The sequence below is a fragment of the Balaenoptera physalus genome, assembly GCF_965194825.1.
Source record: "Balaenoptera physalus genome assembly, chromosome: 1".
Classification (NCBI taxonomy): domain Eukaryota; kingdom Metazoa; phylum Chordata; class Mammalia; order Artiodactyla; family Balaenopteridae; genus Balaenoptera; species Balaenoptera physalus.
In genome coordinates this window covers 134,682,649-134,706,917 of record NC_138882.1, presented here as the reverse complement: position 1 = coordinate 134,706,917, position 24,269 = coordinate 134,682,649, and the positions used below count along the sequence as shown (strand labels likewise).

Genomic DNA, 24,269 nt, shown 5'->3' with positions numbered 1-24,269 from the left:
ATTCAGGTAAAGAGGTTGGGACATGTGATTAGAAAATTATGTGAACATGTATGTAATATGAGATGTTATTTTTTGTTAACCCACTCTTTTTCAGGTAGTTTATGAATCCACTGGATAACCTAGAATATATCAATATCTATAACAATAGAGGGATAATTATTATTCGAAACAAATATGCATTCCTTTTTATGTAATCCTTTCTGTATTTCTCACTATATACAGTTATTTCATTTAAAAATTATTTTGGAATTAAATATTTTATTAAATTCTAATGCTCATTTCTCAAGTAAGATCTAAAATTAACAATGTTAGTGCCCCCAACTGGTAGAGATGAGTATTTAATTGAATTCAAGAACACATATTAGAATTTTGATTTCACAGTAGCAGAACTCTTCTCTATCTTGTTCTTAGTTGCACTCCAGTGCCTGAAATAGCATCAATCACGTAGTAAGTATTCAGTCAATATTTGTGGAATTAACATATTAGGGAAAATAATTGTCTACAATGAACCAGGCACTGAACATACAAAGAGGAACAAGTCAGGGCCCAAGCCTTCAGGAACTTAGACTCTGGGGGAGAATAAAACCAGAATAAATAATTAAACAAATTAAAATATGGTCCAAACTTCCATGAAAACAAAGTGTTAAAAAAAAGATTTAAAATTGTGTATATAAGACAATAATTATAAATATATGCATTACATTTTTAATCACTTATAAAGATAAGATTGAAAAATTTTAGTGTACTGAAATGTTATTTAATTAAACTTGAAAATTCCTTTTACCATTGCTTTATTATCAGTACATTTTATTGAATTATAACATTATTACTATTGTAATCAAGTGTGTTAAATTATTGATCTGGATTAAACAGAATTTTTGGATAAATTGGGATAAGTTCATATACACATAAAAGCATGAAAGAAAATGTTACCCAGGGGCTAAAGCTCTGAGAGTTAAAAAAAAAGAATACTTTAGGACATCCAAAGATATATTTATAAGTCTTGAAATTTCAATGGCATAAAATGATTTTTTTGTTCTTCCACGTTTCTTTGTGGAAAATGACTTTTACCTTTTAAGTGAAGAAGCCACTAATGGTAAAAGAAATTGTCTCAAGTACTGTGCAGATGATGGACATGTGTGTACATGTAGGAAAACTTCTATTTGGCTTTCTGTGTTGAACCACACAGGGCAAAGAGGTTATTTTTCTTTTAATTCCATTCTCTCTTTTTCTATAAGAAAGCTGTTTCTGTCATTGCATAATCACTCTGAACATCTTACAAAAACAGATGAAGAGTGAAGTCAGCTAAGACAGAGTTTTCCCCACCAAAGTTCTCTATAGCTTGACAGGAAGAAGCAGATAGAGGCCTCATTCTCTTGTCTACAAACCATATAGACACAGTTGGCACAAAATAATAATGTCGGTATCTCTGAAAAACACGTATATTATTTTAAGAGAACTTAATTTTAAGAGAACTCTTGAATACACACTTTTGTGTTAATTTATATATAGAATATCAGAATTAGCATACCAGTCAGCACCACAGATTCACAATTAAGCATGTTTAAGAATTTGCTGACTAACAATATTAAATGCCTAGAAAACATCTTAATGTTAAATATTTGAAAAAAATTACCTTCTATCAACCCTTGAGTAACTGTAAGCTTTTCATCTCAATAAAACTTCAAGGAATTTCTTTAATTTACTCATATCAGCCAATAGAAAATTAGCATATCAGGTTTCTGACCTTCTCTTTCATTTGCTGCTCTTTACTGATTGGAGGAATTTGACGGATGCCAGAGAGGAAAATTATGTTCTTTGGCTAAGAACTCTATTCCAACAAGTGTAATGCACTCCTGATATTTACAAAGATATTATAAAAGTCTCTATACACAGCTCCTTACACAGCCCTGTTAGTCATGCAAATGAAATAGAAGCCAAATAAATTAAACTTTGAAATAATAAAATAAAAGCATTGAAAGTAAAAAAAAAAGCTACATACTACAAGCTTTGATAGTCCATATTTTTATTATTATCAGTTATCATACTGTGTGCTTCAGTATAAATGAAGTTCAAAAACAGGCATGAGTAACTGGTGTTATAGAAGTCAGAATGATTGCTTACCTTTGGGAAGGATGGCATGGTAGAGGTGGAGAGTGATCTGTGTGGCACTCCTGGGGTTCTGGTACCTTCTATTTCTTGATCTGACTCATGGTTCTATGGGCATATACACTTTGTAACAATTTCTTGAGCTGCGTGCTTATGATTTGCTTATTTTTAAAAATCTCTGTATTCATAAAAATATTTTTTAATATTAAAAATAAAATAATTACCATAAATAAAAATTTCATGTTGATAAGAATTTAAAATGCAGTTTGAAAATATCATTAACTTTCATTGCAGAAGGAGCTGCTGTGTAAATACACAATTTTAAAAGAGTTAAATTCAACACAAATAAAAAGTTAAAGTTCTCCAATTTCAATAAATATCTAATTAAAAAGATCAAAACAAATTCAACTTTTACTTTCCGTTAATGCTTATACATGTAGTTTAGTTATTTTTCCACTCAGAGGATATATCAATTTTTCCATTTAGAATGGTTTCATGTGATTAATTTCCAGATTAAGAAATACTAGAAAGTTAAGTAATTAAGCTTTAAGTAAAGCAAATTGATAATTAAATATCCTTGAAATTGTCATGATTGTAATTATTCTGGCATTATTCAGAATATTAGTAAAAAAGAGATTGTTAGTTACAGAAATATATCAATACCACATTATGATTGGTCCACTTCATTTTTCCTCTTAGTTAGAGTTAGGGCTTAGAAATACATGGTTGTACTTGATCTTTCAAGTTGTCATGTTTCATTGAATATATGATTTAATGGACCATTTTATGCACAAAGTCTAATAAAAGAGGTTTTATTTGTTTTGTAAATGACAGAAGATCATTTTAGCATGTTTCCTGACATATTTTCTCCACTATTAATTATAATCTCCAGCTTTTATTTATGCTTTCCGTTTCTTCCCCCAACAATGTTCTACTTATCCTCTAGCCTTTTCCCTGAAGTCTCACTTCTTCAGGGAACCCCCACCTGTATGCTACAGATTACATTAATCTGCCGTGTGTATGCTTCCCTAGCAACCTTCACCCTCACTTTATAATATGCATCTCACCTGTCTTTATTCATTCAGTGTGAACTCTCTTCCTAGACTTTAAACTTCCCAAGGACCAAGACCATGGCTGTGTTGTGCACCAATGCATATTTCAGTGTCTAGTAGAGTGTGTGGCTCATAGTAAGTTTCAATAAAATTTTTGTTGAATGGACAGATTAAATGTGGATGTCCTAAATAAAATAAGATTATCATGGATACTTTGTTCTCTGATTCTTGAAAGTCTGTCAAATTTTGCTTCTTCTGAAGAATCTGAGAGAATTCAGAATAGACGTTAATGTTTTTTGTTTTGTTTTGTTTTTTCATATTGAAGAGGCTTGATGCAGCTGCCTCAAAGTTCAGCCACTTTTGGACACATGAGAATACACAAATTTTCTTACCACCTTTCTAATTCCTCTATGATAGTCATAGTTGGGGGGAAAAAACTACCTTCTACAGCCTTGACCCACAGAGGGCTAGGAGTAGGAAAGGAAAAAGGAAAAGAAAACCGACAGCAAAGATATTTGCTCATGTTGAGAGGAAAATCTTCAGGGAGAGAGTCTCAAGGCCTTCCATGGAGCCCAACATTTCCCTCCTATAAGATTAAGGTCATTATTTGATGGGAGATATTTGGAAACTTACTTAACACACTCATTCCCTCTACACAATTTTCTTTTGAGCTGCAAACGTAAATTCAATAGCTTGTTTAATATACGAGCAAGGGGAATGCAGACAGATGCTAAACATTATTCAGAAAATTCAAACCTATATTATTTTAAAACTGTATGAAACCAATATTAGGATAGTATATACACTCATTATTCTTGTCATTTTAAGAAATGTGAAACTAGAATTATTCTTGTTTTGATGTATCTTCTTGGACATCAGTGTCCCCCAATTAGGATTACTAATGGAAATATATTTATGACCTCTGAAGCAGATGGCTTGGAACCAAGGCTTTTTCTTTTTCAGTGTAGCATGCTTTATGTCAAAATCCAACACCAGTTTTAACATTTAATAACTAAGAATATTCTACGAAATACTTAATTTTTCTAAATAGTCATTTACTAAATGATTATTTAAGATGATATTTATAGGATTATTTGTGGGTGATAGGTAATACAAGGAGGTATTTTAGAGTTAACCCACAAATAATTTATATTAACAAGACCTTGATTTTATGCAATAATGAAGGAAAATTTTGGCAGAGATGTTACAAAAGAGAAGTTATAAAATTATAATATGTTTGATCTTAGAATAGACATAGTACTTACTTTTGAATATTGATTTCCATTATAATCTTTCAAAAAAAATAATTGCTATAGACTGTATCTCAGGAAATATCTGAGTAATCACCAGTATATGAACAAAATTTACAGATAATTAAATTTTAAAAATATTTACCTAGAAATGTTGGAAGCGAGGAGACATAATCTGCAAAAACTTGATTTATATGTTTTGACCTTCTAAGGCTTTCTCATTAAATGCCTTTGCTTTTGTTATTGTTTTTTGTTTTGTTTTTATAGATAGATATTTTAAATGTCTCTTGTATCTGAGCTGGGTGTACAGAGAGCGCAAGAATGTCTTTTCCACTCTGGGTCAGCATTCTAAGTATATGTCAGGAACGGGAAGGAAAAGATGAAAATATCAACTGAAGATTGTATAGGATGTGTGCCAAGAGTTGTCAGAAAATCTTGTCATATAAGGGCTATATTTCCTATAAAATTGAAATCAAGACCTGTACATAGATATAATTCTTTCAAAATTCTTTATACAATGCTTTATAATTTAGCACCTGATTGGAAAAGAGTTATATCCAGTTCCTGCATTATTGAAATAATAAGTATTTATGAAACACAAATTCTTACCTTTTGTATTATATTTTTTATGGAATTTTGTGGAACAGATATTTTCATTCTGTATCTGGCTAAGTACAAAGAGCTTTGTTATATTATGAACACTAATTTTTATAGAAAGAAAAAATTAGTTTGATAATTTGCCATGGTAATGCAGTATAATAGGACATGCCAAATTTGACTTCAGAAAGAGTATATTTAGAGAAGTATAAAAATAGTGAGTATAATGAAGTCCATCTTCTGATAATAGTCTTTATTTCAACCATCTAACATCAACAGAATGCTACCCTAGAACTAGAATATTTCCTATATGAGAAGACAGCACCATTCACAGTTACCAAAACGTGGCTTTCTCATTTTCAAAATGCCTGCTCTTAAGCTTAAAGACTTTCAACATCTTTTATTCTTCTTGTGAATCTGGAAGACAGCCAGAAGTTGTCTGGAGGTTACCTTTAGACAAATTTCTGAATAATGCCAGAAAATGTTACTTTATGTACTTGCCATTACTTGACTCTAAATTTTTATTTACATACCAAAAATTGTACCCAAAACTGCTTTAGAAGCTGTAGTTTAAAATGAAATAAAGAACCCCAACATGGTGAAATATTATTTTAATGAGCCATTCAGAAAATTAGCTTTTAAATAGAATAAGCCTCCACATACTCATCACGCAGCTCTAATAATTTTGCCAATTTTGTTTTATTCCCTCACTTTCTTTTTAAACTGAAATATTTTAAAGAAAATCTCAAAAGACATTATTTTACCTGTGAATAGTTCAATATGCATCTTAAATTGATAAGGAATTTTATTTTTAACATAGCTGTCTTTCAATTTTCATGCTTTACACAATTAAAGAATAATTATCTTCCCAATGTTTAGAAGCTGAAAAAATATCAAATCTTCTGATAAAAAATTGTAAGAATAGTGCAGTGAACACCTGCATGTCCTCCTTTCACTAAGATTTAGCAGTTGTTAAAATGTGGCCATATTTGTTCTTTTTCTTTTTCTCTCTTGCTCAAGAGTGCTTGCACACTCTCTCTCACTTGCTTACCTTATCTTTTGAAAGCATTTGAGAATGAGTTGCAGACATCACAATACTTCATCTCTGAATAATTCAGCATGTATCTCCTAAGAACCAGATATTCTCCCGCATAACCACAATACAATGGCCACAAGCAGAAAAGTTAACATTAATATAATACAGTTGGCTAATATAAAATTTATATTCAGTATCTCTCAATTGTATAAAAACTCTCCTTTATAGCTGTTTATTTTATTGTCAATCTAAGAGCCAATCAAGGCTCATACTTTGCACTTAACCTCCTTTAATCTAGAACATTTCCCAAGTCTGCTCCCCAACCATACCCCCACCCCTTTTTTTGTCTTTCTTGATCCAGAAGTTTTAAAATAGTTCAGACCAACTGTTTTGCAAAGTGGCCCTCAATTTGCGTTTGTCCGAGTGTTGCCTCATGGTTAGATTTCAGTTAATATCTTATTTTTTCAGCGGGAATATTATGTGGATGCAACACATCGAGATACATGATGTAAATTTGTTCCGCTATTGATGATGTTACATTTGCTCATTTGGTTAAGGTTGTATCCAGCAGATTTCTCTACTTCAGTTAATAAGCAATATGTGGAGTGAAACTTCAAGAATTTGTGAATATCCTGTTCCTCAACAAATTTTCACTCAATAGTAGCTATCATTTATTATATTTTTTTATACCCAATCTTTATTCAAAACTTCTCATTTACCTCATAAATAGTTGAGTTGTTTTGTTTGAATCGTGATGCAGACAAGGTCTACACATTTTATTTCATTTTTATGTCTCTTAAATTTCTTTTATTCTCTAACAACCCCACTTCCCACTTTCCTCACACTCACTCTCTTTTCATGTCCTTCACTGCTTTGCTAGATAAATTGGGTCAGTTGCACTGTAAAGTGATCATTTCCTTGTGTTATATTCAAGTTGATCTTCTGTTTCCCATATAAACTGATAAACTGTAAACTGGTATTGAGGTCTAGAGACTTGATTAAATTCCATTTCATATTTTTAAAGGCATGTATTTAATAAGTGATGTTAACAACTTTCTATGTATGTCTTAAAGGAAGAATCTTAATTGGTTTTATTTTGCAGTGATCTGACCAAAAACAACACAGTTCTATCCAGTGACTATGGGTTCACTGCTTGGTAGAAAATGTCATCGCTTTTAGGCTTAATTCACTGTGTAAGGAATGGGACAAGTTTTTGGTTTTTTTTTTAACAGATTTCTTAAGCACTAGTGTTTTAATTAATTTATTTTATTTTATTATTTATTTTTGGCTGTGTTGGGTCTTCGTTTCTGTGCGAGGGCTCTCCCCAGTTGCGGCAAGCGGGGGCCACTCTTCATCGCGGTGCACGGGCCTCCCACTATTGCGGCCTCTTGTGTTGCGGAGCACAGGCTCCAGACGCGCAGGCTCAGTAGTTGTGGCTCACAGGACCAGTTGCTCCGCGGCATGTGGGATCCTCCCAGACCAGGGCTCGAACCCGCGTCCCCTGCATTAGCAGGCAGACTATCAACCACTGCGCCGCCAGGGAAGCCCGGGACAAGTTTTTAAATCAACATTTTCTTACTCATAAGCATCTTACCAGAGCCTATGACCATAAAAATAAAGAGGAACTGACAGAAAATGTAACTATGTATACAAGTTCAAGATCAAAAGTGGGAAATTCTGAGCAACAACTACTTTTGTCCTATAAAAATCATATTTCTTCTGTCCTCATGGCACCCAAAAGAGGGAGAGGACCTTAAGAGCAGGACAAGAGGAATTTTTCAGCTGAACAGCTGTTTAACAGCTAAAGTACTACGTTTATGTACATCGATATAATGCAATGGTTTTTTAATAGAATCATAAATTTTCAGGACTAAGGACACAAATGCTATTGGCCCCCTAGCTTTTGCCTGAATATCTCCAATGAAAGTGTGCACATTTCTTTCTGCAAAAGACATCTCTATTGTCCAATAGTTCTAGTTCAAATGATACAATTTGTTCTTATGTTTTCTTCAAACCTGTCTCCCTCTAAACTCCACACTGAGGTTCTACTTATACTTTCTGTGAAAACTTAGAGTAAGTTCATTTTGTCATTTATGTGACAATCTGTAAATGATTGAAAAGCATTGAAAAGCCGTAGCTCCTCCTATCTTTTCGATCACATATAACCAGAGACTCACCCAGGGACATGTCATGATACAAACTCACACCACTATAGTGGCCAGGCTAGTGGCATGGATGTGTGCAGTTGGCTAGGCTAAGAAGAATTCATCCCTTATCTAAAGAGTGTAGGCAGCAGGTCTCCTGCTTTAGTCAGTTGTCACCAAAGGGAAAACATGAGCCTTGTGCTGCCAGATCTTTTAATTTTCAAGAAAAAATAGAAATCTGGTTTGTATGAGAAATCTCTTGCTTTGTAAATATTAGCATGTATTCTAAACTTCAAAGCACTGTGTAATTCAGCACTGTGCAAGCCAAATAAAACCCATTTGAATGGTTCGATTCTGCTTGTCAACTACCAGTTGTGAATTCTGTTTTAATCTTTCTAAAGCTGACAGATATCCAGACTCCTGGGCATCTTCCTTTGGAGGAGGTACTGTAATTCAGCTTCATGGAGTCGAAACCAGTCATGTTATGGTGCAAAGATCATAAGACTGCCCTTTCTACTAATTCAGCCTAGATATTACTCTCTCTCTTTTTTAAATCATTGTCTCATTTCAGTGTGGTCTACTAGATATCCAGATATCCAGATCTTTTGAGCCATGTAGTGTGTCTGCAATTGATTTTCTTCACATTAGTCTAACACTGTATCTGTTTTTAAAATTTACCTGTTCTTCGTTATTCTTAAACTCTTGCATGGCAGTTCCATGTCTTTTTCTGTAAGTAAATATGTTTACCTTTGAAGAAATAAAAGTTTGTAATGTAATAGTTAAAATCTAAACTATTTAATTTTTCTGTATGTAACTTAAGGAAAAAAGGTTGGGTGGATCACAGCAATATGACAAAGATAATTGTTACATAGACATATCATTGGGAAGAAGCAGTGCTTTTTTTTTTTTAAAGGGCAATGATTTTTATTATTATTATTATTATTATCTTATTATTTTTGGCTGCGTTGGGTCTTTGTTGCTGCGCGCGGGCTTTCTCTAGTTGTGGCAAGCGGGAGCTACTCTTTGTTGCGGTGCATGGGCTTCTCATTGTGGTGGCTTCTCTTGTTGTGGAGCACGGGCTCCGTAGTTGCGGTGCATGAGATTAATTGCTCCGTAGCATGTGGGATCTTCCCAGACCAGGGATCGAACCCATGGCCCCTGCATTGGTAGGCAGATTCTTAACTACTGTGCCACCAGGGAAGCTGGCTTTTCTTTCTAAGCTCTGTAAGGAAGTGAAATAAATATTTATGTAAGATAGAAAGATGTTGTTTAATTTTATATTTGTCAGGATAGGCTGAATCTCAGTCTGATTATCTGATATAAGCTATTGTAATATCTGCTAAAAAATCACTCTGCTAATGACAACAAATGTGCAAATGTTACTTTTTTACAAATTATGGAATACTACTATAATAGTTGTTATTATCGCATTAGCTAAGATGTCAAGCAGTTTTTGTTTTGCATTTAAAAAATCTGTTTCTAATTTAGATCACTATCCCCTGGACGCTAGTGGAAATTCTGAAAAGTGAATCCTTTTATTTTTCTACATGGTAACACTTTGTTTAAGATCTTAAATACAAATTTTATTTTAAGATGGAATTAAAGAAAAATAATATACATTTAAATATCAAAGCATGATTGACATCAACACTAATTTCTAATAGATTTTTCAGTAGTCATTACTCTTAGGTAACAAGTATATTGAAAAGAAGAAAGAAAAAAGAAGGTAGAGTCTTAACGTTTCTATATCATGTTGCAAAGTTCAGTTTTATTTCAGATTTTTATTGCTACATATTTGGTCACATATATTATTGCAGGTTAAAAAAAAGTAAAATTATAATATTATTTCATATTCTTCCTCTTCTCCCATATACTCTTAAAGTTTATTGATGTTTGATATTGGAATTTTGGAGGTTGAAAATCTGATTATCTGGAATAATGAAATGCATGATAATGAAACTGAAAGATTGAACTTCTATTTAAGCTCTGAAATTTAAATTTTACTTCCATTTGTTGATATATTCCCTACATATCTAGAAACAAGAACGAAAGAAAAAGTACATTTCTTGGAAAGCAACATAATCACCAGCTCTAACAACATTCACTCAAAAAGAAAAAGTCACATAAAAGTTGACTTCTATTTTACTTTTATCCTTCTAAGCATTCTACATTCTTCATGAAAATAATACTATGATTATGAAGGCATTTTATGCAGATCTAAATTTTATGTCAAGTTTGTAAAAGAAGACCGTGGGTCTTAAAATTATGTATATAATGTTATAATTGATGTGGTATTTATTCATATGTTAGTTTTTTTTTTGAGTGCTAATGGAAAGGTGCTCTCCAAAGTGCACTTTGCTAACATACGACCAGAATGGGGTCTGCGTGTGTGCAGACGTGAAGCATATATTACCTTCCCATACAACATTTACTGTCAGTATTTTCACCCAAATATGTTCATGTACCTTATTGATAGTTAAAAGTGAAACTGTTAAAGGCATAATGAGGCCAAATGACAACTCCAAAGTACCAAGAATATAAGACATTTTATTTCTTTTTCTCTTTTTTAAATTGAAGTATAGTTGATTTACAATATTGTGTTAGTTTCAGGTGTACAGCAAAGTGATTAAGTTATATTTATATATTTTTTCCAGATGATTTTCCATTATAGGCTATTACAAGATATTGAATATAGTTCCCTGTGTTGTACAGTAAATCATTGTTGCTTATCTATTTTATGTACAGTAGTTTGTATCTGTTAATCCCATACTCCTACTTTATCAGTCACCCCCTCCTTTTCTCCTTTGGTAACCATAAGATTGTTTTCTGTGTCTGTGAGTCTGTTTCTGTTTTCTATATAGATTCTTTTGTATTATTTTTTAGATTCCACATATAAGTGATATCATGTAATATTTGTCTTTCTCTGTCTGACTTACTTCACTTAGTATGGTATTCTCTAGGTCCATCCATGTTTGCTGCAAATGGCAATATTTCATTCTTTTTATGGCTGAGTAATATTCCATTGTATATATATATATATACCACATTTTCTTAAACCAGTTGTCTGTTGATGGGCACTTACGTTGTTTCCATGTCTTGGCTATTGTAATGTTGTAATTGTAATTTCTAAAGATCAATTTTAAGACAAATATTATTCAACGGTTTCATTTATAATTAAAAACATAGTGAGTAGATTGTCTACTGCTCAAATCAATCAAAAAAAATTTTCCTGAAGAATAGTTTAATGGCTTCCTGGCAGGGGAGGGGTGATGCAAAAAGCAGAGTATGTTGGCCATGCCAACACATTGGGCTGTGTTATTATGAAATAACTAAAAAGTTCAAAATGTTTCCATTTGCTTTTAATCAGCAGTGTTTGTGCAAATTGATATATTCTCGTATGTTTCCAAGCATAATGACCCAGAACTTAGGAAGCTCTGAAATTTTGGGCACTGGCTGAGGTTGCCTCCAGATAGAGGAGAAACAAATAAACGATAGGGCTTCCACCAAGTTCTCCAGTTCAGTGTTACTACTGTGTGGTCTATGGACTAGGCCACAATAAGATAGGACAAGTTAAGTGTGGGCGTTTAGAAGGTTTTACAGCACTTTGACATTTCTGCTATTTTTAAGCACATAATCAGTGGGTTCACTTGTTAAATCTAATCATAAATTGAACTTCTCTGTGTATCTTACTTCCTACTTCCACTTAATTTTTGTAATTTATTTTTATTGCAATTCACAAAGTAGTGGTGTACAATGGATTGAAAATTAAAACAAGCAAAACAAAAGATTCTTCACCACAGACAATCTGAGAAGCACTGATCTAACCACCTGGGGCCTTGAGTAGTCTGTTACCCTCTATTTAGAATCCACCCTGGAAGTGTCAGGGGTGTCCTTCACTGAACTACTGGATGCCTGGCTTCACAAATGCCAGCATTATGTAAAAATGCTAGTTATTAACTTTAAATTCATGGTTTCTTCCCAATTTAATTAAGGTGGATTAATTTAGGGATGATGATGGAAATTGCCAAGTGGAATTTGGAACAAAATTGATACAAGTTCAATCTGGTCACCATCACTTGTTACTTAGGCTCAGTTTTCTTATCTCTGTAATGTCAATATTATCCCTTGCAGGGTTGATGTGAGGATCAAGGGAAGAAAGTCATGCAGAGTACCTGACACAGAGTAGGTGTTCACCAAGAGGATATAGGTTGACCTTTTACCTTCCTTTCTCCTCTGAACACAACATATAAAGCTTAAGATTTTTTTTTTTTTTAATGAATGACTGAAACTGCCTCAAATAATCCTGATCAACAATTTTTACAGATGCATGTTGATCTCTTTATAACATCTTTTGGGGGAAGTCCTATAGTTTCTTGCTTTTATAAAACTTTTTATGAGTGCAGACTGTTCTGAATATACAACCAAAGGAAAGATATAAATCTGTTAGTTTCTTTTTCTCTACCTGCTGAGCCCTATAGGAAAGCTGTGACAATGGACAAGGGGATAATATCATAAGCCATTATTATTATCTCTATCAATGAAATGATTTATAATGATCACGGGGCAAGCTGTGTGCTAATAATGAGGTCATTCTGTACAATTTGTAAAAGCCACATATGGTGATATACCACTTCCTACTGTTTTATGTCTATTTATAACTCAATCATCTGGTGTTACTGTTAAGGGGGTTGTTTTGAGATTGAACGGTAACTGAGCTGTAAAAATCTGTAAAAATGCTTTTAGCTTATTCTGTTACATCTCTTTCTCTTCAACCCAGTGCCCCGACTCTCTGATTTGGACAAGTAGTTTGTGTTTGGTTTATAGATTAAGTATAGTATTTCCTTTAATTTTCTACTTGTATGTAGAAAAGTTTTTTATATCTGGTGCCATTAGTGACATGATTGCATTGTTAGATCCAGTTAAGGGATAAATTAGGCTCATTTGAGAAGAACATTTTTTATCTGCTGCTAAGATACGATTTCTGAAATTATCATTACGGTGGGTAATGACCACAAAAGTGTTAATACCCTCAGCAATGTACCTCACTTACTTCCTCAATGACTCACTGGGAATCTAGGTAGCCATATTTGCAGGTTCTTTTCCTTGCATTCCTTTTCGTTTGAGCACTATAATAAACACTAGTTTTCCTTTAATCTACTGAGTGTGTGTGTGTGCGCGTGCATGTGTGCATGTGTGTTATGCAATTAAGTTGCATACTTCTTAACAGCGTTTAATGATAGTTATTTTGAGAGTTAGAGAATTGATTTTATTTTTTTAATTTGCCTTTGTTTATAGGTACTTGATATCCTATCAGATTATCTGGCTCTGAAGCAAAACAATTAACAGTACAGTGTTTGAATGGCTTGGGAATGCACTGGATAAATATTTCTTCGAAGAACACTGGCAGACTGAAAATGAATCAAACCAATCATTGGTATCCTACATTTATAGGACTGTTAGGAAATTACTCATATTGTAATACATTGTGTTGCTTTGGCTTTCATACTAGTTGATTTGAGGGAATGCAACCAACTTTGTTATAAAAGGACACATCATTGAAGATACTACTCTATAATCAGACAAGTGCCTTAGTGGGACATTATGGTATTAATAATACCAGCTAAATAATGACAAAATTACTATTCTTTAAAATAGAATACATCTAATACTTATGCACTGTAGGAGTGTTTAATATATTAAGTAAATGATCTATAACACTCTCAATGTTTATGTAGGATCCCCCAAGAAATAAGGGTGTTTAACAAGGGACAATGTCAATGACCTGCGTCCATTATTAAAATGAATAACTATACAAATTAGTTAAATTTGGTAAGGTATTTTAAAAATGTAAGTTATTTATTTAAGCCATGTCCTGCCACAAGCAAAGGAATGGTCATAATTGGATAAAAATAAAGGACACTTAAGGTCCTGTACACTTTTCTGGTTCAATGTGCAGAGTAATGGTCCAAACCAGTGCTGTATATAGCCTGTGGTGCCTTGGTAGTAGTACAGTTTCCTTTAGTCATCTTCATAGCCAGTTGGAAGCTAATTCTCATGAGGGTTATGGAATAGAAAGAATACCATCTCCCCAGGGAAAGGGCTCGGGCTTGATGTGGAGATGGGAGTAGGCAGTGAGCTTGGATCTCTCATGCTCTGCTTGGTGCTGCTTTGTTTAGCATTCTCACTCCCACCAGGGAAAGCTTGACCAAGTAGGGGAGAACTTCCCACCTACAAGCTGAACCCACCTCATCCTGGACCAATCAACATAGGCTGGCCCAGTGGTGGCTGGGACCAAGCTAGCCCAGAAACTCAGGCCTGCTGCTGCCATTTTTGACCTGGACAGTTATATCACTGCGTAAAGGCATTTTTAAAATTAATAAATGTTATTTTTCAGAGTAGTTTTAGATTCAGAGCAAAACTGAGCAGAAAGTACAGAGAGTTCCTATAAACCCCATCTTCCCCTGACCCCCTACAACTGCTCTTATTATTGACATTTTGCACCACAGTGGTACATTCATTACAATAAATGAACCGACACTGACACATCATTATCACCCAATGTCCATAGTTTACATTCAGGTTCACTTTTTGTGTTGTACCTTCTATGGATTTGGACAAATATATAATGACATGTATCCACCATGTAGTATCATATAGGATAGTTTCACTGCCTTAAAGATTCTCTGTGCTCCGACAATTCATCTGTCCCTCTCCCCTAACCCTTGGCAACCACTGATCCTCTTACTGTCTTTATAGTGTTACCTTTTCCAGAATGTCATATAGTTGGAATCATAATATGTAGCCTTTTCAGCTTGGCTTCTTTCACTTAGTAATATGCATTTAAGTTTCCTCCATATCTTTTCATGGCTTGATAGCTTATTGCTTTTCAATGATAAATAATATTCCACCGTTTGGATGTACCACAGTTTATTTATCCATTCACCTACTGAGGAACATCTTGGTTGCTTCCAAGTTTTGGCAATGATGAATATAAAGTTGCTATAACATCTATGTGCAGGGTTTTGTGTGAACATAAGTTTTCAATTCCTTTGAGTAAACACCAAGGAGCACAGTGCTGGATGGTATGTTAAAAATATGTTTAATTTTGTATGAAACTACCAAATAGTCTTCCAAAGTGGCTGTACCAATGCATTCCCATCAGCAATGAATGAGAGTTTCCGTTTTTCCACATTCTTGCCAGTATTTTGTGTTGTCAGTGTTTTGGATTTTGGCCATTCTAAAAGTCACGTAGAGGTATCTCATTGTTTTAATGCTTAAGGCAGTTTTAAAGGTTAATAATCTTTGCAAAATTTAAGACTCCTGTAAGAGAATGAGCATCCGCCAAAAGATTCCCATATCTAGAAAAGAAAGTTTTTTTATTACTGTAAGATTTAATTATTTTAAAGGAAATTGCTCTAACTATAGAGTGGTTGGAAAAATTACTAGAAGAAAAGGAGACTGAAAATTCTAAAGACATTATTATCAACGTAACTCCTTTGCAAATGTTCCATTCTAGAAAAAAAGGCACTTTTGGCTTTCATTTATCTGGTTGTAACCATTTGTTACCTAAATGTATTTGCCAGAAAACGCAACATAGACAACAACTATTCAGAGAGTTAAACCCATAGAAGATTAAGACTAAACTTTATGGCAGTACTTCTAGTCTATATGAGATGTTTGTTATTTTTTTTTAAAGATGATTGAAACCTTATTGAAATGATAACTTAGCAACGGAAATTCACAAGTGCATTTTTCATAGAACTAGAATAAAAAAAATTTAAATTTGTAGGGAAACACGAAAGACCCCAAATGGCCAAAGCAATCTTGAGAAAGAAAAATGGAGCTGGAGAAATCAGGCTCCCTGACTTCAGAATATACTACAAATCTACAGTAATCAAAACACTATGGTACTGGCACAAAAACAGAAATATAGATCAATGGAACAGGCTAGGCAGTCCAGAAACAGACCCATGCACTATGGTCAATTAATCTGACATAGGAGGCAAGAATATACAATGGTGAAAAGACAGTCTCCTCAGTAAATGGTGCTGGGAAAACTAGACAGCTACGTGTTAAAAGAATGAAATTAGAACATTCTCTAACACCATACACAAAAATAAACTCAAAATGGATTAAAGACCTAAATTTAAGACCGTATTCTATAAAACTCTTAGGGGAAAACATTGGCAGAACACTCTTTGACATAAATTGCAATAATATCTTTTTAGATCCATCTCCTAGAGTAATGGAAATAAAAGCAAAAATAAACAAATGGAACCTAATTAAACTTAAATACTTTTGCACAGCAAAGGAAACCATAAACAAAATGAAAAGACAACCTACAGAATGGGAGAAAATATTGGCAAACAATGCAACTGACAAGGGATTAGTCTCCAAAATACACAAACAGCTTATACAGCTCAATATCAAAAAAATCAAACAACCCAATCAAAAAATGGGCAGAAGATCACAAATGTAATGAGCTAACTGGACTACTTATGAATATGGCATGCATGAAAGTTACTATATAATTTCTATAGGTCTTATTTCAAAAGCACTACACCTGAAGACCCAACTATGCAAATTGTACTAACATTGTCATTTTATACCTCATATTCTTATTAAACAAACAAACTTACCATGTGGAATCAAAATATCATTACTGTTTTAAGGTAGCTGATATAAATTGAAATTCAGTTCAGGAATTAAAGATAAGAAAGCTTATTAATTAGGCAACACATAATTATTAATTGGCTAGTCCTTTGGCTAGAAGCAAAATAAGGAAACTAGCATTTTGGACTTATTTTTTCATTTGAGGAAAAGGTTCGTATTGGGTAAACAAAATGCAATTACATTTTATAGCTACGGAATTATTTTAACAGGACCATTAATTGTCCTCATGATATAACAGGTAAAGTTTACTGCTAACAACAGTTTATTTTATAATCATCACATGGGAGCATTTTTCTTAAACTCTAATTTCAATAGATATTGGTTTAATTTATCAGAATTCCCCATTATTGTATTTTTAGGTAAAGCATTAAGTTATTACTCAAACACAATGGTATCTGAGTTCCTATGTATTACAAACTGAGTGAGCAGACAGAAACAAAATTATATCTCATTCTAGTGAAAATGACAGGAACAATTTTTCTCTAATAGCATCCTGCAGGAGGACCAAACTGATTTGCACTCTGCTCTCTATTTGTATAGTTAATTAATCCAAAAGAAGCCTTTATTAACTTGAACTTCTAAAGCCTGTTTAATTTTAATTTTTTCAAGCCCTCTCTTAAGATTGCATATTATTTAGCAGACAAAAGCAAAAGAAGTTGAGGTAGGAACCTAAAATATAATTAATAAGGACATGTATTAACATATTCCCTACTATGAAAACCCATAGTTCCACAGTTTCTCTCTCTCTCTCCTCTTCTCTTTCTCTTCCTTCTCTTTATATGTAGGTATATAAGCAGGAAGACGGCAGAAAGGGAACGAGACTGGATGTTGTATTAGTTTCCTATTGTGGATGTGATCAAATTACCACAGTTATAATCGCATAAAACAATGCAAATTTGTTTTCTTACAGTTCTGGGTGTCAAAAGTCCAAAATAGGTCTCACTGGGCTAAAATCAAGGTATTGCCAGGGCTGCCTTCCTTTCTGGTTGCTCTAGGGGAAAAGCCATTCTCTTGACTTTTTAAATAGCACTAAAATGAGACTACAAAAAGGAAGGAACCATTTGAATGATATTTTAATGCAACATCTTGCCTTAAAATTATACTTTTACCAAAGGTCATGATTAGACAAGAGTTTATGAGATTCAGAGGTTGGACATTTGTACCATAGTTTCAAATTTAGAATCTTTTTAGATTTGATCCCTCAATAAAAGCTTAAAATACAAGTTCTCCCATCTCAAGTTATTAATACTAGAATAGAAACTGAATGACCCTACTAAATCATATTCTTCCTGCAACCTGAAATCTTGTAAGTGAAAGTTCCTTGTTGCTTGTATTCTCTGTAGATGTTGACCTGAAAAGTCACACATAATGAGAGCATTGCTGAAGTAGTAACCCTATCATTTTTATAAAGTTTCAGCCAATAGTTTCCTGATATCAGCAATAGATTCAACAGATAGAACAAGTGACTCTCCTGAAATCCTATGACCTCAATAGAGTGTGAAAGTAATGAATGCATTCCTCAAGAGAAATGGTGTGGTAGAAGCAGCAGATATTTACAATTCGTCTGATAACTCTCAATAATAGGAAGTCCACAGATTCAATACCTAATGAAATTAATTGTTGTCTGTCAAATATAGTATTAATAAATATAAGGAATTATGTGTAAGTGGCAGTTCATACATAGATTTGACACAGATGGTTCATGTTCTGGTATTTTAGTGAAGCGTATCAGTCACTCTAATGTCCTAGAATTTTTAAGATTTGTAAACATGTCACTTTAAAAATAAAATGCAGAATGGTAGTATAGAGTGATGGTTACAAGAACTGACTCTGGAATCAGATCACCTTGTTTTAAACATAGTTCAACCCATCACTCGTGGATAAGCTATTTCACCTGTTTGTGCCTCAGATTCTCCATCTGCAAAATGGGCAAAATAATAGTCCTTAATATGCCACAGGGTTACTGTGAGGAATATATGAGAATTAAGTGTGCAATATGTAGCAAATAATCTGCACTTGATAAATGTCCAAAAATATTAACTACTATTACTCTATATAAGTTGAACCTATTGTAGATATTTTCATCTAGAGTTATGTGATAATCAAATTCATGCTCGAAAAAAATCATGAATTTTTATTGCAGTTAAAGAACTCCAAAATACAATAGTAGATTTGTATGTCCTTGTTAAGCCAACATCGACTTTTAGACTTCAAGCTTCAAGAAGAAAATAGTCATGATTTTGTTAATTGGAAATCTTATGTAAAAATACCCAAAGAAGTCAGCAAACAGACATAAGATGTTCTAAAATTTTATTAACAAAATATGTGCATAATAAACTTTGAAATTTTCATTTTATTAAAATTTGACTTTAATGTAGAATTTAACTGTCATTTTTTTTATGGAAAAAAATGTAAAAAGATATTTGCTTATATAAATTGACTTTAAGTAGTACTGTCAGTATATTCCTCCTGATGCCAGGTATAAATTTTTTTAACACCTAACACTGCATTCAAGTAGGAAGTAAGGTTCACTGAGACTAGCTTCTAGTGTGAAAACTTTTTCAAGTGCATGTCCTCTGCCACTTCATCACACTAGGAAGTCAATGAAAGGGCAACATTTGTTGGTAGGGATTAGAAACCAATATCTGGGCACTTCAGCAGAATGTACTGAACGATTTGATGTGGGGGAAATGGTCATTTTAGTGTGAATTATTCTCAGCTATTATCCAGGTAACTCAGGAATAAATTACCTGGATACTATTTTTGTGCCCTACACATCCTTTCCATGTCTTTTTGATTAGGCTATAAATCTCACTCTCTCATTTACTGTGAATATTGATTTTCTTTTATTGTTTTGTCAGTTTATGTTTTTATCAGTTTTTGCTTCATAATATGATAATTCTATGAAGGTAAATATGATTAATTCCATTGTTGTTAATAATGATCTTCTTAAAACATAGAGTAAATTAGCAGTCAGAAGAGGATAAAGTCATAGAACTAATGGAATGTAGTTTGTATGGGAGCTCTGGTTTTTAGTCCTCTTGGTATATGATGACCTTGAATTATACTGGGTTCCTCAGACATGATATGTAGCAATGTTGTTTCAATGAAGCCTGTTGTTTCAATGAAGGAAAAAAATAAAAGAATGTGGAAGTGAAGCTATGACAGAATTTTTTTTTTTTTTTTTAACAGTAAACCACTTTACAGAGAGCTGTACTGGTCTGAACACCAGAGAGGAAGGGTAAATTATGGAGTCATCATGATACTTCATGCGGTTGCCCATGAGTTTTTACTATAGGTTCCAAGACCACATAGCATGCTTTTCCTTAAAGCATGACTATTATTTCTTGTCTTCATGGGGTACAAAGTGTTGCTTTTATCTGCTACAGTACATTTTAACCTTTGAGCTGGAAGGAGAAAATATGTTCTATGAATTGTGCATCCTCCTGATGAAATTGTGGCTGTCAACCTAAAGTTTATGTTGCCACTTTTGGTCATTTTGAGTGACAAATGAAAACCTTTCTATGGAAAATTCAGTAGTGCTTTGAGTCTAACCAGCAAATGTGATTGCAGAATACTGAGATTGGAAGAAATGTCTTGTACATTATGTTGATTATTGTAAAAATCTGAGTTGGATTAATTATGCAGTCTTGAGATGAAAATACTCTTGATGTGTGAGACTTCCAAAAAGGCTTGCTTTCTGTTACTTATCTGTTATGTATTTAGTACTCCAGTTTTTAACTTATGAAAAAAATTTTAGGCAAAATTTTGGTTTCCTTTTAACTTACCACGTCAAAATTTACCTTATCTATAATGATGTTTTCAGATATTAAACAGGACTGCTTGACCTGTGTCAGAACATGGTATTTCATAAATAATATTCTATCAACGTAAAAATAAAGGCTGGCTCAGTTTATGTTTCATTTCTCCTTGTTCTTCTGAATATCCCTTCAGCTCATCTCAGACAAACCTAATTATTTTCTGTGGTATGCAGTATTCTCAAACTGTGGGTCCTTTCTTTAGCTGCTGAATACTTTCATTTATTGACTCAGTTATGCTTTCAAGTGTACACTATATAAGTCAGATAACAAAGCACTTATTTTCAATAATGCTAATTTACTGATATTTATAGATAAACTTTTTAAAAATGTATTTCTGCTGTAAAGCTGGGTATCTTGCATGCTTTGTGGGTTTTTTGTTTGGGTACATTTTCACCATAGCTAGCGTGACCATATAATTTATTGTCCATAACAGAACACTTTGAGACTGAAAGGGAAACCAATTAATAATTAGGTCAGGCCAATAGATGCAAAGTGAGCCTGTCCTGGGAAAACTATGTCCCATGGACCAAATCTTGTTCCATGGACCAAATCCAGGCCACCACCTGTTTTTGAACAGCCCACAGATTAAGAATGATTTTTACATTTTTTAATGGTTAGAAAAAATCAAGAGAAGAATATCTTATGAAGTGAAATTATACAGAGTAATTTGTGTATATAAGTAAAGTTTTATTGAAACAGGGTCACATCAAATAATTTATCCATGGTCTATGGCTGCTTTCATGCTACAATGGCAGAGTTGAATAGTTGTAACACACCGTATTGCCTAGAATATTTACTGTGTGATTCTTCAGAGAAAAAGTGTACTGACCCTTGATGTAGAGTAATACTAACCATAGCCCAATTTAGACCATTTGTTTCAATAGGACAGGATCCTTATTTTCTTATAGTGCCCATGAAATGGTGTATCTACAAATAATACTTACATTTATTATTATCTGTATTATAATACTGATGTTGATGATGGTGTTTCTGGTGATATTTTTATCTACTCTGTAGTTTCCTATTGACTAGAGACTCTTCTAGGTCATATTTTTGGCTCCATCATAAAGTCTTCCAGGAGATCTTTTAGTCCTTCAACAATATACTTTTGCATGTAGTTATTCAAGTCGTTACTTTTGATAGGAAGTAAATATAGTTTTTCTTCAAGAACCAGATTGCTGCCATTTTCCGTGACATAAAATTATTAGGTGACCTTCAAAGCAGTTTTGGGTTTTTGTCTGAATGCTTTTAAAAGTGTGGGGGTAGAGCAGTGTTTTAAAGTAACCTCATTCTGTCTCTTTAGTATTGAATCAAATGAGTTACAGGAATTCTACCTCATTGTCCAGTGGGCCAGATAAATTTTTCCCTTAAAGTGAGTCATTTATTTGTTGGCTAACTAACAAGCCATATACTCTAATAGAAGTTGGCACAATTGGCCCATTTGCAACATTATTGTCTATTAAGTTTACCTGAACTGTGTGGCTATTGACTCTTCACCATCTTTCAGATTAGATTGGATCTGCCAGTAGGTACGTGTAGAATATTTTAAAGAACAATTTAAAAATCATGTAGATCTAGAAATTAAATTAATTAGAAGTTAAATTGCCAGCACAATAACAACAGATATATTGTCCTTGTACTTTTTATTTATGGATTAAATATCCAAATGTTGACTTTTATGAGATATGGAACAATTAGCAAACGGTGGCCAATGTGAGCTTGAAGCCTGTTAGGAATGAGGTCTGAATTAATATTCTCCTGGCACCAAAAATGTGCCGTTCATACCTTTTCATTTGTAACACTAATTGCATATAATAATTCTAGGTTTTAGTTTTAAAAAAGAACCCCTCATGTATAGGGTACTGTAGAACTATTCAGTTCATATGTCAACCCTAATTAAAACTTATCTCAGAATTCATTAAAATCTGGCTCAACTGCTTAACATCTCTTACAGCAGTGTACCTTTAGATGAAAAACACTGCACCTTCAATTTTTTCCCTTTTCAGTTTTTGTTGTCTAATTAATAGAAACCATTAATTTGAAGGAATGAATTAAAAATGGAATGAATAGTATAGGCTTTGTGTAATTCTCTAAAGGTTTTATATGCCATAATCAAGGTGAAAAAAAATGCTTATTGCAGATGTCCTGAGCTGACAGACTGTATATTTAGAATCATTAAGTCTGTGGTAACCAGTGAAAATAAAATGTATAATGAGGATAAAATTAAATGGATGATAGAATTCAAGCTTTAATGAGTCAAAGAAAAAAAAATCCTGTCTCCAGTTCATAAGTCCATGCTAGTCAAAGGAAATAAAACTCTTCACTTTTTTTTACATTTGGCAAGAAAAATTACTGAATTAAGATGCTTTAAAATTTTATCCAATTTGTAATGTGGTGATGGAAATTTGTTGAAGGAGTGTTTCTAGTAGACATTATAAATATATATGTTAAAGAATACTGAGTCTTTTGCTATTCAGAGAAAACTAAAGAGAAAATATGATTTGCTGAGTAACTGAGAAAGAAAATATATGCTTTCCATGAGGGCAGAAGCATGAGAAGTACTGTTTCTTCACATCAGTACCAAAATGGTGTTCCTTGCATTCCAGAAGAAAACTTTGAGAAGACATCCACAGACAAAAGCCTCACTCATATGGATGTCTATAGTAATATATTGGGTGTCTTATACAAAAATCATTTATTTCTCACAGTTCTGGAGACTGAAAAGTTTAATATCAAGGTGCTGACATATTTGGTATCTGGTGAGAGCTGCTTCCTGGTTCATAGACAGTAGTTTTCTTGCTATTTCCTCACTTGTCAGAAGGAGCAAGAGAGTTCTCTGGTCTCTTTTGTAGGGCACTTATCTCATTTATGAGGATTCCACTCCCGTGATCTAATCACCTCTCAAAGGCCTCACATAATACTATCATATTGAGGATTAGGATTTCAACATATGAATTTTGGGGGGGACACACACTTTCAGTCCATAACAGGGCATTAATAACCTTGAAGGTGAATCACAATGAGGCTAATACCTTAGCTTTGAACAGGTTATCTATCAGAGATTAAAACTAATAATGAAGGAGTTAAAATGATAGAGGTGAAAACTAGAGGTAATTGTTTGTTATTCTTTTAAAGAGACATAGACACATTTTACCATTTGTTGATTTGTTCTGGAAACCTCCATCAAGGAATTTTAGAGATATTTAGGCTGGTCATACTTTACTTCCTGCTCCTGGTTCTACCTTTAGCCATAAGGAATGAACTACTTGTATGTGGAGTCTCCCAGTAAGCTCACATTTTTATCCCTGTCATGAACCATCCCTTCAGCTGAGCTACTACTAGAAGCTGGAATCTGTAGTGCTTTAATGGAAAACCTATCTTGGAAATTAATGCAGTGGATAACAACACCCTGAAGATTCTGTCCTCACTCTAAGATTGCTCCTGGGATTTCTGCATGAAAAAAAATCCCACACACTAGTCATTCATACATAAATTTAAAAGATAATTTGACTCGATGCTTTGGTACTTTCACCAAAGAATTCACATAGTCATAGGAAACATGTTTGTTTCTTCTAATGCTTAAACAT

The 24,269-nt window shown here is 33.4% G+C and overlaps 1 long non-coding RNA gene across 4 annotated transcripts in view; it reads left to right on the top strand.

Annotated features, from left to right (window-relative positions):
- Window positions 1-24,269, top strand: part of LOC309641433 — a 382,184-nt gene that overhangs the window by 229,982 nt on the left and 127,933 nt on the right. Inside the window, exon 6 of one of the 4 annotated variants that reach the window (XR_014252609.1) lies at window positions 9,677-11,248. The exons of the other annotated variants lie outside the window; for them this stretch is intronic. This is a non-coding gene — a long non-coding RNA (uncharacterized lncRNA). Of the gene's footprint in view, window positions 1-9,676; window positions 11,249-24,269 lie in introns of those variants that run through there. 4 annotated transcript variants of the gene reach the window in all.